At 45.1% G+C, this 14887-nt stretch overlaps 1 protein-coding gene across 1 annotated transcript in view; it reads right to left on the bottom strand.

Moving 5' to 3' along the window:
* The window catches only part of PNISR (PNN interacting serine and arginine rich protein), a 29111-nt gene extending 21797 nt beyond the window's left edge, over nucleotides 1-7314 (bottom strand). Inside the window, exon 1 of the mRNA XM_065400658.1 lies at nucleotides 7202-7314. The gene's annotated coding sequence lies outside the window, so the exon portion shown is untranslated. The remainder of the gene's footprint in view (nucleotides 1-7201) is intronic.
* Nucleotides 7315-14887: the final 7573 nt, after the last annotated feature.

A 14887-nucleotide genomic window follows, 5' to 3' on the forward strand; every position in this document is an offset into this window, starting at 1 on the left:
CTATACACCCTACAAACAATGCTGTTACCAAGAGACAAAGAAAGGCCCTGATCCTGAAAGCTGATCTGCACAGACTTTACTGGGGTTCCACACAGACATCAGGCTCTACCCACATAGATCGGCTTGTGGGAGTGGGGCCAAAATGTGTTGTATGTAATTACATGAATATGGCACAGGTAAAAGAAAATGCAAGCCTCTTGGAAGCTATGAAACAAACTTTGTAGGTTTTTAACAAGACCAGTTCAATTTTGAGATTATCAGAGGGATTATCAGCATGAATTTATTTTACTTCTTTCACCACCTTTTTGTTGCAGGATAAAACAAAGAAGTTTCATTGGGTACCATACTACTCAATGGCACCAGTTTAGGACATACCGACACCAAATAACACGAAGGCAGAGCACAAGTCAATAGCATCTTGATCTGTAACTAAGAAGCCCACTTTGTTTTTGTATCAGTAGAAAGATGGGAAAAGTTACATGTCAAGGGCACAAGCCTGGCATTTAAAATGATCTTGCAAAGTCTGACTTATGCTTAAGAGAGTGTCTGTATTAGACTGCAGGTATGAATTAAAGCAACTTTACAAAAACCTTGCCTTCATACATAAAGAAATTGTACACAATTAAGTTTGTTTTTTCAGTGATCTTCACATCTTCTAATTGTGAAGATAAATCAAGTTTCTTCCTAAATATCTTTGCATTCTACTATAAAGCATCAGAAACTGTAGACAACCACTAGACTCCAAAGAACACGATGCCAGCTGTCTTGATTTCTGGCTTCTATATTACAGTAAGAAAAGCTAAAAATATATATTTCAATACTCCCATTGTTACTCTTCCACAAAAGCAAATACCGCAGGCTGCTGTAGGGATGTCACGTGACAAACAAATGGAAGGACGTACTAGTGTAACTACTGATCAATGCAGTTACACCAATCTATACTTCCCTAACGTAGACAAGGCTTTAAATACTAATAGTCCACCACTAGTCTCTGAATACTAAACAGACATTAATGCCATCCCACTATGGCACTCAGGAGTCATGTACATAAATGACATGCAACTGACAACATGCATACTCAAAATGCATTCTGATTAATGCTCAACCAAAAAGATCTAATTATCTGTTACATCCCTAATTGGGAATGAACAAATATTTTTTCTGGGTACCTTAAGCCGACACATTAAGACTAAGATCCCAGAATGTTATTAACAATTTTACACTGAAATGAGCTGTCAACATTGGATGCTCCATGCTGCTAGAAATGGACTTCAAATGAAGCCCTGCTCTTTGGTTTATTCTTTGAAAACATAAGCAGGTAACTTGATTGAAAACATTAGCAGGTCTTTGTAATAATTTAAAGAAACAGCATAATTGTAAAATACCACAAATGGCTCCTTGGTACATAAGTCCCAGCAGCCCAGTTGTGTAGGAGGACGTACAGACTATTTAATCTTACTATTGAAGGGACTATTCCATTTACACCGTTTGTTTTTACTGAGTAATCCTTAGACCTCAGTCAGTAGTAGAGATAGCTCTTATGCACTCCTCTGATGGCCAAGAAAATGATACTGCAACACTAAAAAGTATCAATATTTCTATAAAAGAGTGGTGCAGTGAAGTACACAAGGCAGTAGATTCAGTGACAGGAACTTATAAGAGATAAAGTGTAGAATTAAGAAAACATGCCCTTTATTTTTGGATTTATACAGAATAACCAGACTTCATAGCCAATTCTCCCTGGAAATATTAATTTTTAGGAGTGGGTTCACTCGACTTGACATTTTAGTGAAAGGGGTTCACAGGTTCAAAGTTTGGGAACCACTGGTGTAGACACTGCATTACTTACATTGCCTGCTGGCTGACAGCCCAGAGCCCTGCCGCCTCCTCCCACTGAGGGATTGTGGGGTGGGTGGGGGGGGGAGGGGGGGAAGAGCCCGAGCCCAGCCGCTGCCCAGGTTCTCCTCTCCCGCCCCCAATACATCACCGGGAGGCGGACAGGTGAGCCCAGACCTGACAGTAGGAGCCAAAGAGGAAATGTGAAATAATAGCAGCCATGAAACTGACAAGAATGTCAATTTCACTGCTGGAAGGCTCCCAGCTGTGAAATTGCGCCCCAGCCTGGCTCACAGCCCCAGGTTTGGGAAAGGGGGACTCCAGCTGCAAATCTGTAAAGCAGCCACCCCACGCAGACAATCTGGACCGAAAGAGACTAGAGTTTTCTCTTAGGAGGATCATATATTAGAGAAAACTGAAGTCTTTCAGTCCAGATCCTCTGTGTGGGGTGGCTGCTTTACAAATTCACCACTGGGACACTATGATTCTCAAGCCAGCATGGCTGGCCATGGGAGGATCACTGGTGCCAGCATTTTGTAAGACCTAGTAATTCTGTGAAGCTGTAAGGTTTTAAGATTCAAAGCTAGTAGTTAATTAATTGGGACCAAGTTACCTGTTTTATCCATAACAGACTATAAAGGACACTTATCTACCCAAACTTCATGGTGAAAGGTATAACTAGAATGTGAAGGCAGATTTATTTTGTCTCATACTCCTAAGCAATAAATAACAGATGCTATTCTTGTATTTTTCCCTGTCAGGATCACCAATTTAGTGCTCTCAAAAATAAATTTAAAAAACTGATCTCAGAGAACTGATGGGTGTCTCCACACAATAACTGACAGGGTGTTAGGCACTTTCATCCATCTGAAAGTTGACACCCTTTTCTTCAAATTAAGAACTGACACATGCAGGCAGCAATGAGCGGAGGCTGTAGAAGACAGAGTCCAACTTACAGAGATATAAGAAAGACACCTCTGAAATTAAAGTGCTAGATGATGAGCTGATTAAAACTGTATTGCTAAGGCAAGCATGGTGCCTAGTGGGAGTACTGCCACACAAAAGATAAATGGTTGGGACTTTGCTTTGCCTGTCTTTTCCTACGCTGGCGACACCACAGAGGTAGAGCCCCTTTGGGCAGCACTTGGACAAATCCAAATCCACTTCTCACTAATGAAAATTCACTATAACACAGAGTCAGTAAGAGCTGTGGGAGGTTCTAAAAGATATTTCCCTTCCAAAGAGATGGTGGAGCCCCTTTGAGAAGGAAAGAAATGCTGGAAAATACAGTTCAGTGTACAAACAGAATCTGGGAGCTTGAGGAAGCTGCACATCTCTCTTGCTGGCTGGATTCAAATGTTAAGCAAGACATCTCCCCTCCAATAGAGTGGTATGTCAGTTTGGCATTTAGCAAATGGGAAGAGGGTACGACTCTGATCTCATAAATGAATACAATTTAAAAGGCATAACTGGATATAAAGGTCCAGAAAAGAATGTTAAATTCATATGTGCCTACCTGGAAGGGGAAATCAATACACACTCAAACACAAAGTTGTGGTAGTTTCATTTCTGGCTGTTTCACCTACCAGTGAAATTAGCTTTCTCTCTTTTGCATTTCCTTGCTCTCGCATGCCAGGAATAAACAAAAGACCACTTAATCAGAGCTCTAAGAATTGTTTTCTTATTCCCCCATGTCAGACCAGAAGACTGGGATCTATTAAAAATCTGTTTACCAAAGGGGGAACGAGAACCTAATTCAGTTTTCTTGCTATACAGACATTACTACCTGAAAGAAAGGTACCTAATGAATTCCAATTACCCTTTTTTTTTTTACTTGTATATATTTTCCTGTTACAGACAATGTAACAGTTAGTACGATGTCACAGAATAATATAAATAGTCTTGTAACATTCTCTGTAATACTGCTTCTGTGTGTTATTCTTTAAAATACTGGCCCAGATTTCCCCCTCTAGTAGAGCTATCTTGTGCCATGCCACCCACACAAAAAAGGGCCTAATGTTGAAGCAAACACCTATGAGAGAATCAACATTTTGTAGGAGGACCTTCTCCTGCTGTAGATCTGGTGTAATGGCATGTCCAGGGCTTTCCTATAGCCCAGTGATCCCAACAGCTATAACAGACTCTTGGAGACAATGGCAACTAGCATAATTTACAGTGGGGGCTGACCCAGCACACAGCCAGCCCAGGACAGAGGGAAGCACAAAGGTTACTTAAAAGATATCTATGCATATCCCCCCAAATAGCAATGTGCACTCGTCAGCCACAGCCAAGAACAGGGGTCACAATATCCTTTACATACATTTCCCAATTCTTTCAGAAAACATGCATTTGTTCTTTTTGCCCCCCTCCTGTCCCTACAATGAAATATTTTCTTGTAGATTTGTAATGTGTGCCCAAGTATGCTATACAGGCCGATAACAGGTCAAAGCACCAATTTCCCTTATTTCATTTTTTTTTAAAAGGATACTAAATATATTACTGTATTTGGTGGCCTTTAATATGAAAACTTTGCAAAGTGAGTTTGGACTGAGTTAATATAACTATCTTGGATGTTACTGTGCTTCAGCCAACCCATTTTTAGTTGACCAAAGGCTTCAGTGTTACCATGAGTAGCATTTCTAAGTTGCTGAAGTTATTTATTCCTCAGTTACTGTGGTATCTGCCTTATACCTAAGATAGTCAGAAGTATCATAAACATTTTTTTAAATATTTGTTTCAAATGTCAACTTCTTGCAGAATATAATTATTTCTAAAGCTTCTGTTAGCAAGAAGTCAGAGCAAAACCTAATGCATTTTTATCTCAGTTACTTATCATTATGGCCCTTACAGTTAGGCCTAACTGCATACGGTCTTAGTATCTGAAGTCTACTTTAACCATTCTTCCCAATGTCCCTTTGTCCAAACATGGAATACAGGCCTTCCAAATATGTACCGACGATCCAAAATAAAGGACAAATAAAGGACAAATTGTAATGTGTGGCTTGTTTAGCACCTGTAACAGTCTTCAAGAATCAGCAATTCTGAGAAACATTTACATTACTACCCACCGGAATGAAGCAGGTTGAACAGAGGTAAATTTAACTGAAAAATTGTTATAAAAAAACCTGTACTGAAAGAATAATCCAAAGGGATGAAACTTTAGTCTTCTGTTATTTCAAACTTATACTTGAATAATGAACTGAGCCAGAAAGATAACTTTAAAAAGCACAATAGGCAAAATATGGGCAACTGCAGTGTCTTATGTGCACTTTCTGATGTTTGGAGAGATAAAGACAAACGTGCATAGGTACATCCAAGCCATCATAACCTGCCATATTTTATTCTTCTTCACCTGGTTGTGGATCAGATAATCTCACAAATCTGTGACTAATGTAACAAATATACCAAATCTATTTTTAAATTATCTTTATATAGAAGATTACATTGATATCATATACAGAAACAGCTGCTGGACTGTTTACATTTACATGAGAAATTAAAAAAAAAATTTAAATTGTGGTCAAAATTCTACTAAATTTAGAAAACATTCATGAAAAAACTGATGGGTGCACAAAGAAATGAAATCAAGTCACCCCAACTAACAGGGCTGGCACTCGATTTTTCAACTGATCATCCAATGTATTGTGTGCCTGAATAGTACTATCAGTCTACATTAGACTGTAACATCCTTCCTGAAGGATTTGTTTTCTATAGAAACCAAGCACACGGATGAGGCATACGATACATAAGTAATGTCTGTGCATCAGGGAAGGTGACTGTTCCATTATATTTATTTCTCTAGCCAAGTAAAACCCATCCAAAGACCCACTGCAAACCTGTTGTCAATGGCAACCTTATGAATCCATACCTGGCTTGCCAGCCATGGAAGGAAAATGAAGCTGGAGGCACCTGCCCCCACAATATCTTACTTTGCTGAGCCTAACCAAAGGCCTAACCTGCTTGAGACTCTCTCATCTGGGGGATTCGTTTTAAAGCAAGAATATGCTAGCCTCCCCCACTCCTGAGAGGAAGGCTCTTATTGTGTGTTTTAGGGCAGGTACAATAGTAACAGAAGAAAAGAAATAATACATGACAGGCTGTGAAGTTAAATTTCCCCAAGTTAGGCAGGTCAAAGCTTTAGGTAGAAAAGTAGCTACATAATTAAGGGCCCAATCCCTTATTCACAAAAAGTAGTATATACACTCATACAAGCAGTCCCATTGAACTCCACAGAACTGCTTGTGTAAGTATTACTCACTTAACAGGAGTAAGGATTGAAAACTTGAGCTCTGATTAAGGAGGTGTTTAGAAATGTCCTATCTCTGTTGAGCTGTTCAACTAAGTGTAGGCATTTTGTAAATGATAATATTGATAATGCTACCCCTTAGGAGTCCCCCAGTGGAATGATCATCACACATGCTGGTGCAATGCAACATATTTTTCACATTAAGTATTTAAAAGAAGTATCCTGGTAATTTAACAGTTACAGAATCCTGACGTTACGGGAAAAACCTGGCTCATAGCTATTAATGCTCTGGTCACTAGCACACAGAATCAGCACTGCAAGCAGCTGAAGAATCCTACTTTTTTGAGTTTAAAGAGAGGTTTGTACTTCTCCATCAGCCGGACCATGAACCTATCCCTCTTGTCACTCGCTTTCTTGTACCTGAGCAAGGCACTGCCTAAGTTACCCCAATTACATAATCGTCACTGCGACCTAAACACAAAGCAGGTCGGGTATATGCAAACCTAGTAACCCTCCACCCAGGATGGCTCAACTGGGTTTCAGAGTAAGTTTAATGGCATTGTCGCAGGCAAAGTCCAAAAACTGGGCAGCCCTAGACACAACAGGCAGGTCTCCCACACCCACTGGGACCACGGGCACATGGCAGAGAACTCAACAAAGAGCTTCCCTTCCTGCTCGAACAGCAGCGTGGGCTGCGCGCTCCAACCCATTGGGTTCTGCTAGACTTGACCACTTACGCATGCGCAATATGGGGTACCGAGACCAGTCTCCATCAATCTCTTGGGTACCCCCCTAAGACAGCAGCGCATGCGCATCGCGAGAAACGGGGGCCACTCTCTCCAGTCACCTCGATTGTACCCCAGCTCCCTCGCGTAGCGCATGCGCAAGTGCCAACCGCCACGGGGGCGGGAGATGCTCTTCCTCTCATCGGGAACATAAATCTCTCCCCAGGGGCGGAAGAAGCCTCCCGTTGGCCACCCAGCCCCTCACACAGCGAGCGGCTCGGACAACAGCGCCGAGCGCCCTCCAGCCCCTCCCCCCTCGGCTCGGCGGGGCGGGGATGCCGGTCGCTTCAGCCCCCCGGTCGCCGCGATGAGCGCTGCCCGCCCCATTACTTACATGTTCCCTCTCCTCCCCCCGCCGGTCACAGGCGGCGCCGCTTCGTCTCCTTCACCGCCACCGCCGCTTCCTCCCCCTTACTCCTCGTCCTCACGAACAAGACAATATGGCGCCCGCTGGTGTTCACCCGGTAGTGAAATTTGCGTCACTGAGCTGACCCCTTCCCGGGCAGCGTGAACGCTCTCGGGCGCCATCTTTAAGGTGGGCAATAGAGTGGCCGTGAGCGACTCCCTATCAATCGCCCTCTTTACTGAGGAGAAGCGGGCTGCAACCTCGCTTGCAGCCATCTTTAGCAAGGGTAAGACCCGAGCTTCAGCCGCCGCCATCTTTAGCGAGGGCGACTGCACCGATTTCACCCTAGCACTTGGGGTGGGGAAGCCCCTGTGGCTTCAGCAGGGACCGCGGAGCTGCTGCTGGGTGACGGGAGGTATCTTGAGCTCAGACAGCGCAGGCCGCGGCGGGGAACCCCACCAACCCCTCCCGCCGCAACCACACACTGCTTTCCTACACCGTCACCACCACCACCCTCCTCCCAGCCTGTGCCCCACCCCCCCGCACCTCCCCTCTCTCACACACAACCCATATCCCACCGGTCATCCCCCTACCCCCACTCCTCTACATCACAACCCCATTCCCCCCCATACACCCCACCACCACAACCCCGGCCCTGCTCCCCAATCCCCACCACAACCCATATCCCACACCCCCACCCCTGCATTCCTCCACCTCACAACCTCCTTTCCCCCTACACACCCCACCACCACAACCCATATACCACCGCCACCATCCCTCACACCATGATCTGTACCATGCATTCCTCCACCTCACAACCTCCTTTCCCCTACACACCCCACCACCACAACCCATATCCCACCGCCGCCATCCCTCACACCATGATCTGTACCATGCATCCCTCCACCTCACAACCTCTTTTCCCCTTACACACCCCACCACCACAACCCCTGCCCTGCTCTCCAAACCCCACCACAATCCCTCCCTGTCACAACCCACACCCTACCCCACCCCATGCTGTACCCTCCCCTTCTTCCACAACCTTCATCCTTCACACACACTCCACCCCAACCTGTATTCCCCCTCACACACGCACATCCCACAACCTGTACCATACAGATCCGCTCCATCCCCCACCAAAATCTCTATCCTATCCTCTACTCACACACCTCATGCACCCACCCCCACTACACTGCTCCCTCCTCTATATACCCATTACCACTCCAATCCATATCCTTCTCTGAACAGACACGTTTTTGTCTGATTCCATATCCTCCCCCCTACACGCACAGACCTCTTGCTACATCCTGTATCCTTCTCTACACAAAAACACATCCCTACACACACTCACAACTCATCCTCTTCTATATACACACACATCTATGTACACACCCAACTCCTACTCTTCCTACACCCAGACACCCACAACCTATATCTTTCCCTACAGACACACACACTCTTGCCACAACCCATGCCCATAGCCAATCCCTCATCACAACCTATACCTCCCCTACAATCTCCTCCACTGTAGGATCTTACTGATGAGCTGACCAGTTTCAAGATAGAGTCTATGTACAGAAGTGAGGTATCTAAACTTTCTGCTATTCTATGGAGCTGCAGGTTGTGATAGTCCTGTCCTGCTCCAGCAGTGCGACACTGGAAACCAAGGATTGCATCTAGAGTGCACAGGAAGTGGGATGTGTAGGCACTTCCTGGAGGACTTATTCTACATCCCATCTTTCTGTATTTAACTAAAACATTATTAAATTAAACAGACTATAAATGATAAATACGATAACTGACAACAATCCTTCAAGTTGCTTAAACACAACCATGTCTTGATCAGTCGTTAGGGCATTTCAGCAGTCTTCCCGGGATGCTGTATTGCAAACCATCTTTAGAAAAGTCCTTGTTTGTAAGAAACTGTTCAGTCCCATGAAATAATGGGGGCAGTTTGTGAAATATTTTCACCTTGTGCATCTGCTCTCGCTTCTCTTGGCTAAGGTGTCAGGTATCTCAAGCATATTCCTGTGTAAGATTTTGCCTTCATCTATGATCAGTGAGTATGGGTGAGGTGACACCTCTTTGATCACTATAGCTTTGACTGGCCAGCACTCATCTTGCCAAATTCTCACAGAGACTTTGTTTTTTAACTGTGGAAGATGTCTTACTCCTTTATTGTAATATTTTGTCTGATTGTACTTTTCCAGTCTTTTTCTCACTTTCACAGTCTCCTTAGTCAGACTTTGTTTTTGTCCCATATCTGGTAATCAAATATTTATACTTCTGTTGTGGAGGAGTTCCACATTGCAACAATATAGCTCTATAGTTGAGTAGTGCCACAAATGGATCTTCTTTACATCCATTGCTTTTTTGAACAAGTTCTTCACTATACATGCCACCCTGGTACTGCAAATAGCAGTGTGGGGGCTGACTGTGCTGTAGTGGTTAGTGCCAAAGTAACTGGTGTTGAATGAGTCATTGGTACTGCAGACTTGGTACCAGAGGCAATAAGTTTTGATCCATGAGACATGCTAAGAGTCGGGTACCATGCTTCCTTTGGGCTACAGCAGTACCCTATTCGGGCTGTGAAATCCCCTTAGACTGCGAATGAAGAAGCGATTTCATTCTCTGTATGCTTGGGTCAACTAATTGGGATATGTCCCAATGCTTTCTAAAGGAGTGATGCTCCTTTCTTACCTCTATCAGAAGTTTTAAAGTTTTAGCTGATGATCCCATAGCCCTGTGAGAGTCTATAGTCAGGGCCATCTTAGAGAACGGAGCTTAGGAGCTAAGGTTGATCGGGGGTTTACTGGGGCACTTCTAGACTCAAACTGAGTTAGTCCAGGGAGGTCTTGCTTGCCTGGGTCTGAGGAAGGTCAAAGCCTGGTCCAAGAGAAAAAGTTTGAAGCGAGCCTCTCTTACCTTCTGGATCCTTTGTGAAAGGAACCTAGAAATGGTACATTTATCAGGGGTGTGTCCGTCCTTGAGGCAAAAAAGGCATCTTGTATGACCATCATTAAGCAGCACAGGAGGGACAGTTTTTGGACCCGGAAGACTTAGGTTCAGTCATGACTAAGTCCCAGTACCAGGAGAAATAACTTCTCTCCAAAAATATCAATTATGTTAATGGGCCAAAACTACACTGACTACACATTAAAAACTCCTAATCTTAACACTATTTACAAATATCTACAATAAGTGGTTTAGAAAGTGTGCTGAGATGCAGACACTGTTGGGGTTCTGTCTCTCAGCCATGGCAGTAAGAAGGAACTGGGGGGCAGTTGGGCCCGCTCCATCCTTTATTCCCTTGGCATGAGGACATTCAGGGTGCATCCATGTCTCCAACAGAAACTGCTGGCCAAAAGATTCCAATCCTGAGCACACGGGATACATGTGCACCAGGTGTGGAATATATATGGACAGGCACTCAAAGAATCTTAAGTTATAAGACATTTACAGTAAGTTCAAATTGTCTAATATTCTAATTCTCATTTTCTTTCAACTTACATATTAATTCCTCCCCCTCCCCCATAAAGGACTCATTTAGTAGGTATATTCAGTCGGGGTTATAGATAGAACTAATGTGATAACACCTTTAACAGCTGGTACCCTGCCTAAGTGCCATCAGACTCTTCATCCTTCCTGTCAGGCACACATTTGTTATAACTGACACTGCCTGTTGGAAAGTAAGGTAACACTTGGGTGTGAGGTCATGAGATGGTTATAACTCTCAATTGTGACATCAGAGCTGTGCAATACCTCTTTTTAAATGCTTCTTTTGCAGAGGACCCACAGAAATTTCTGCACAACTTAAGATTCATGTGTGGTGAGGGTGGAAGTAGGTATGGCTGGAGCAGTGATGGAGAGGGATACTTTTTTTAATTAGATCTGTAAAAGTCCTTACTGAATTTATTTAAAATAGACCAGATTCTAGTTGTCAAAGACTTAACTCTGAAATTTGAAAGCATGCAATTAAAAATACCCTACACGGGTGTATTAAAATCATCCTTTATAAATGGGCCCTGTTAGTAACTTTAGGGCCTGATTTTGTACCCAATGGCAATGGTCCCATTGCTTTCAGTGATGCAAAATCAGACACTCAGTAGTCAGCATGGTGCTTACCATTGTGAATAGTCTCATTTATTTCAATGGTGTACACCATGATGACTTAGCATTGGGGAGGTGGGCAGGAATATCTACGAATATTTGAAGTGAACACTGAGGAGAAAAATATTTATACAACAGAGTGCAACTAGCAGTTTTATTAACAGTATAATAAAATAGTGAAATTAGTGTTATAATAGATATAATTAAGAAAGGAAATATTTAAGATGAATATTAGCAGAAACTTTCTGATCTATAAGGTTGTAAAATAGTCTCCCGTGAGAAGTGGTGGAGGTACATTATTTGGCATTAGACTTGACAAAAGACAAATGTACACAATGAACAAAAAATGGTTACTAACTTTCTGTAACTGTTGTTCTTGGAGATGTGTTACACGTGTCCATTCTAATATAGGCGTGTGCATGCTCCGAGCACAGTGGCTGGAAATTTTCCCCTTAGTGGTATCCGTTGGGTCAGCTCTGGCGCCCTCTGGTGCTGCACACTCATAGCACCAGAATAAAGGGCCCACCTGACCCTGTGCCCCCTCGGTTCCTTCTTTCCGGCCAACACTGACAGAGGGGTAGAAGGGTGGGTCTGGAATGGAGATGTGCAACACATCTCAAATAACAACATTCTCCTGGGGGAATTCTGTGCCAAAAAAAAAAAAAAATTCTGCACACAATATTTTAATATTCTGCAAAATTCTGCATATTTTATTTGCCAAAATAACACAATATAATCACACCAGTTTCAATTATTTTGGTAATTTATTTCAAAATACCTGTCAGCAAGTATGTCTGTAACAATAGAGACAACAGAAAAGATTCAGGAAATGTTTTTTGACAAATAGATTCCTTACTAGGCATATTAATACAGAACTCTGAGTAATAATTCTTTTACACTACAATACAGAATCGTATTTCCCACACCCCTCAGAAGCATGCAAAGGCTTGGGGGAGTTAGGGATAACGGAGGAGCTCAGGGAGAGGGAAGTAATTGCTGGGAAGGAGCCTGGGTGTGAACTTGGCGGATTGTTGGGAAAAATATGGAAAAATATGGAACAGGGGTTTTTTTGGGGGGGGAGGGCAGAGAGGGTTGTTAGGAAGCTTCCCCCATGCAGACCCTGGCAGACCCCTAGCCTCTCCCATTCAGTCAGGCACATCTGCCCCTGTCCCCATGTGTCTCTGTGCCCCCACTCAGGCACCTCCCTTTCCCTATGTGGCCCTGCACTCCCTCCCCCATCCCTTGTGTCTCCACTCCCATTCAGCCCCTGCGCCAGTGGCGGATTAATAATTTTGCCGCCCCTAGGCCGGGAAATAATTGCCCTGGCCCCACCCCGACTCCGCCCTTTTCCCGCCCCCATTCCAACCCCTTCCCCAAAGTCCCCACCCCAACTCCGCCCCCTCCCTTCCCCTATTGGATCCCTTCCCCAAATCCCCGCCCCCAGCCCCGCCTCTTCCCCCAGCGCGTGGCATTCCCCCTCCTCCCCCCTCCCTCCCTGCCCCGCGAAACAGCTGTTTCGCGGCGCAAGCGCTGGGAGGGGAGAGAAACAGGACGCCGCAGCGCGCTTGCAGAGGAGGCAGAGGTGAGCTGGAGCAGGGGGGCGGGGTGCGGAGGGGAGCTTCCGCCCCTGAAAATTTGCCGCCCTAGGCCTAGGCCTTGTCGGCCTAGGCAATAATACGGCGCTGCCCTGCGCCAGTCTGTCCTCTCCCATTAGCCCTTATGAGCCTGTTTGACCCCCCAGCAGCCCCATGCTGTCTGTCTCCTCATATCACTTTACCCCTCCCCCCACCGCGTGGCTGGTATCAGGGAAAAGGGAAGATCCCTGCTAGCCAAACGCGAAAAGCTCAGCACCAATGTCCCCCGCCCCCACTTAGCTAACTGCAGGGAAGGATTTCTTTTCAGCCACAGGCAAACAGCCCAGTAGGAACGGCCACCTCTGTCCCCTTAATTAAAATTCCCGTATTTCAACCAGGTTACCATGACCGATATCACTCTCCTGAGGATAACACAGCGAGATAAAGAACGGATGTTGCTTGAATGCCAGCAAACACCGGGACCATACGCTGCCATGCCATGCAATGATACCAGATTACTTGCTACTAGCATGGCGTGGTCAAGTGTCCTACCACGGAGGACGGAATAAGACTGCCCTGCCCAGAAACCTTCTGCAAAGGCTTTTGGAGTACCTCCAGGAGAGCTTCATGGAGATGTCCCTGGAGGATTTCCGCTCCATCCGCAGACACGTTAACAGACTTTTCCAGTAGCTGTACTGGCCGCGAATGCATCCCAAGTCCTCAGGGCAAATTAATCATTAAAAAACGCTTGCTTTTAAACCATGTTTTATATTTACAAAGGTACACTCACCAGAGGTCCCTTCCATGGCTTCATGGTCCGGGATACCGCCTTGGCAAGGTTGGGAGGGTATTTCAGTCAGGCTGAGAAAAAGATCCTGGCTGTTGGGGAGAATGGAGTGCTGTGTGCTCTCCGCAAGCTTGTCCTTCTCCTCCTCCTCATCTTTCCCGTCTGCAAAATCCTCAGGCATGGCTGAGAGTACACCCTCCTCGGAATCCACGGTCAGGGGTGGGGTAGTGGTGGCGGCCCCCCCTAGAATTGCATGCAGCTCAGCGTAGAAGCGGCATGTCTGCGGCTGTGCCCCGGACCTTCCGTTTGCTTCTTTGGTTTTCTGGTACGCTTGTCTGAGCTCCTTAACTTTCATGCCGCACTGATATGAGTCCCTATTGTGGCCTCTCTCCATCATGCCCTTGGAGATTTTTTCAAATGTTTTGGCATTTTGTCTTTTGGAACGTAGTTCTGCTAGCACGGAATCATCTCCCCATATAGCGATCAGATCCAGTACCTCCCGTATGGTGCATGCTGGTGCTCTTTTTCAATTCTCGGACTGCATGGTTACCTGTGCTGATGAGCTCTGCATAGTCACCTGTGCTCTTCACGATGGGCAAACAGGAAATGAAATTCAAAAGTTCGCGTGGCTTGTCCTGTCTCCCTGGCCAGTGCATCCGAGTTCAGATTGCTGTCCAGAGCGGTCACAATGGTGCACTATGGGACAGCTCCCGGAGGCCAATACCATCGAATTGCGTCCACACTAACCCTAATTCGAACCAGCAATGTTGATTTCAGTGCTACTCCCCTCGTCGGGGAGGAGTACAGAAATCGATTTTAAGAGCCCTTTATGTCGAAGTAAATGGCTTCGTTGTGTGGACGGGTGCAGGGTTAATTCGATTTAGCGCTGCTAAATTCAACCTAAATTCATAGTGTAGACCAGTCCTAAGCTGCAACTCCCCCCCCCCCCCAAGGTATCTTTGCAAGTCATAGCATGCCTGTATACACAGGCTGTGATCCAAGAAGAGATCCTTTGGGACAAGACTGGATGCCCCTTCATATGCTTTGCAATTGTAATGAAGAGTTGTGTTGATTTTCAAAATGGCTTCATTCGTTCAATGTAGAAGGGTAATGCTCGTCTGACATCCAGGGAGTGGAGCATTCATTTCCTGTTGCTAGCATGCAGCTTAGGAAAGAACACAGGAATAAAAATATCCTGGTTCG

Source organism: Emys orbicularis, chromosome 3 (genome assembly GCF_028017835.1).
Source record: "Emys orbicularis isolate rEmyOrb1 chromosome 3, rEmyOrb1.hap1, whole genome shotgun sequence".
In the NCBI taxonomy this organism is placed as follows: domain Eukaryota; kingdom Metazoa; phylum Chordata; order Testudines; family Emydidae; genus Emys; species Emys orbicularis.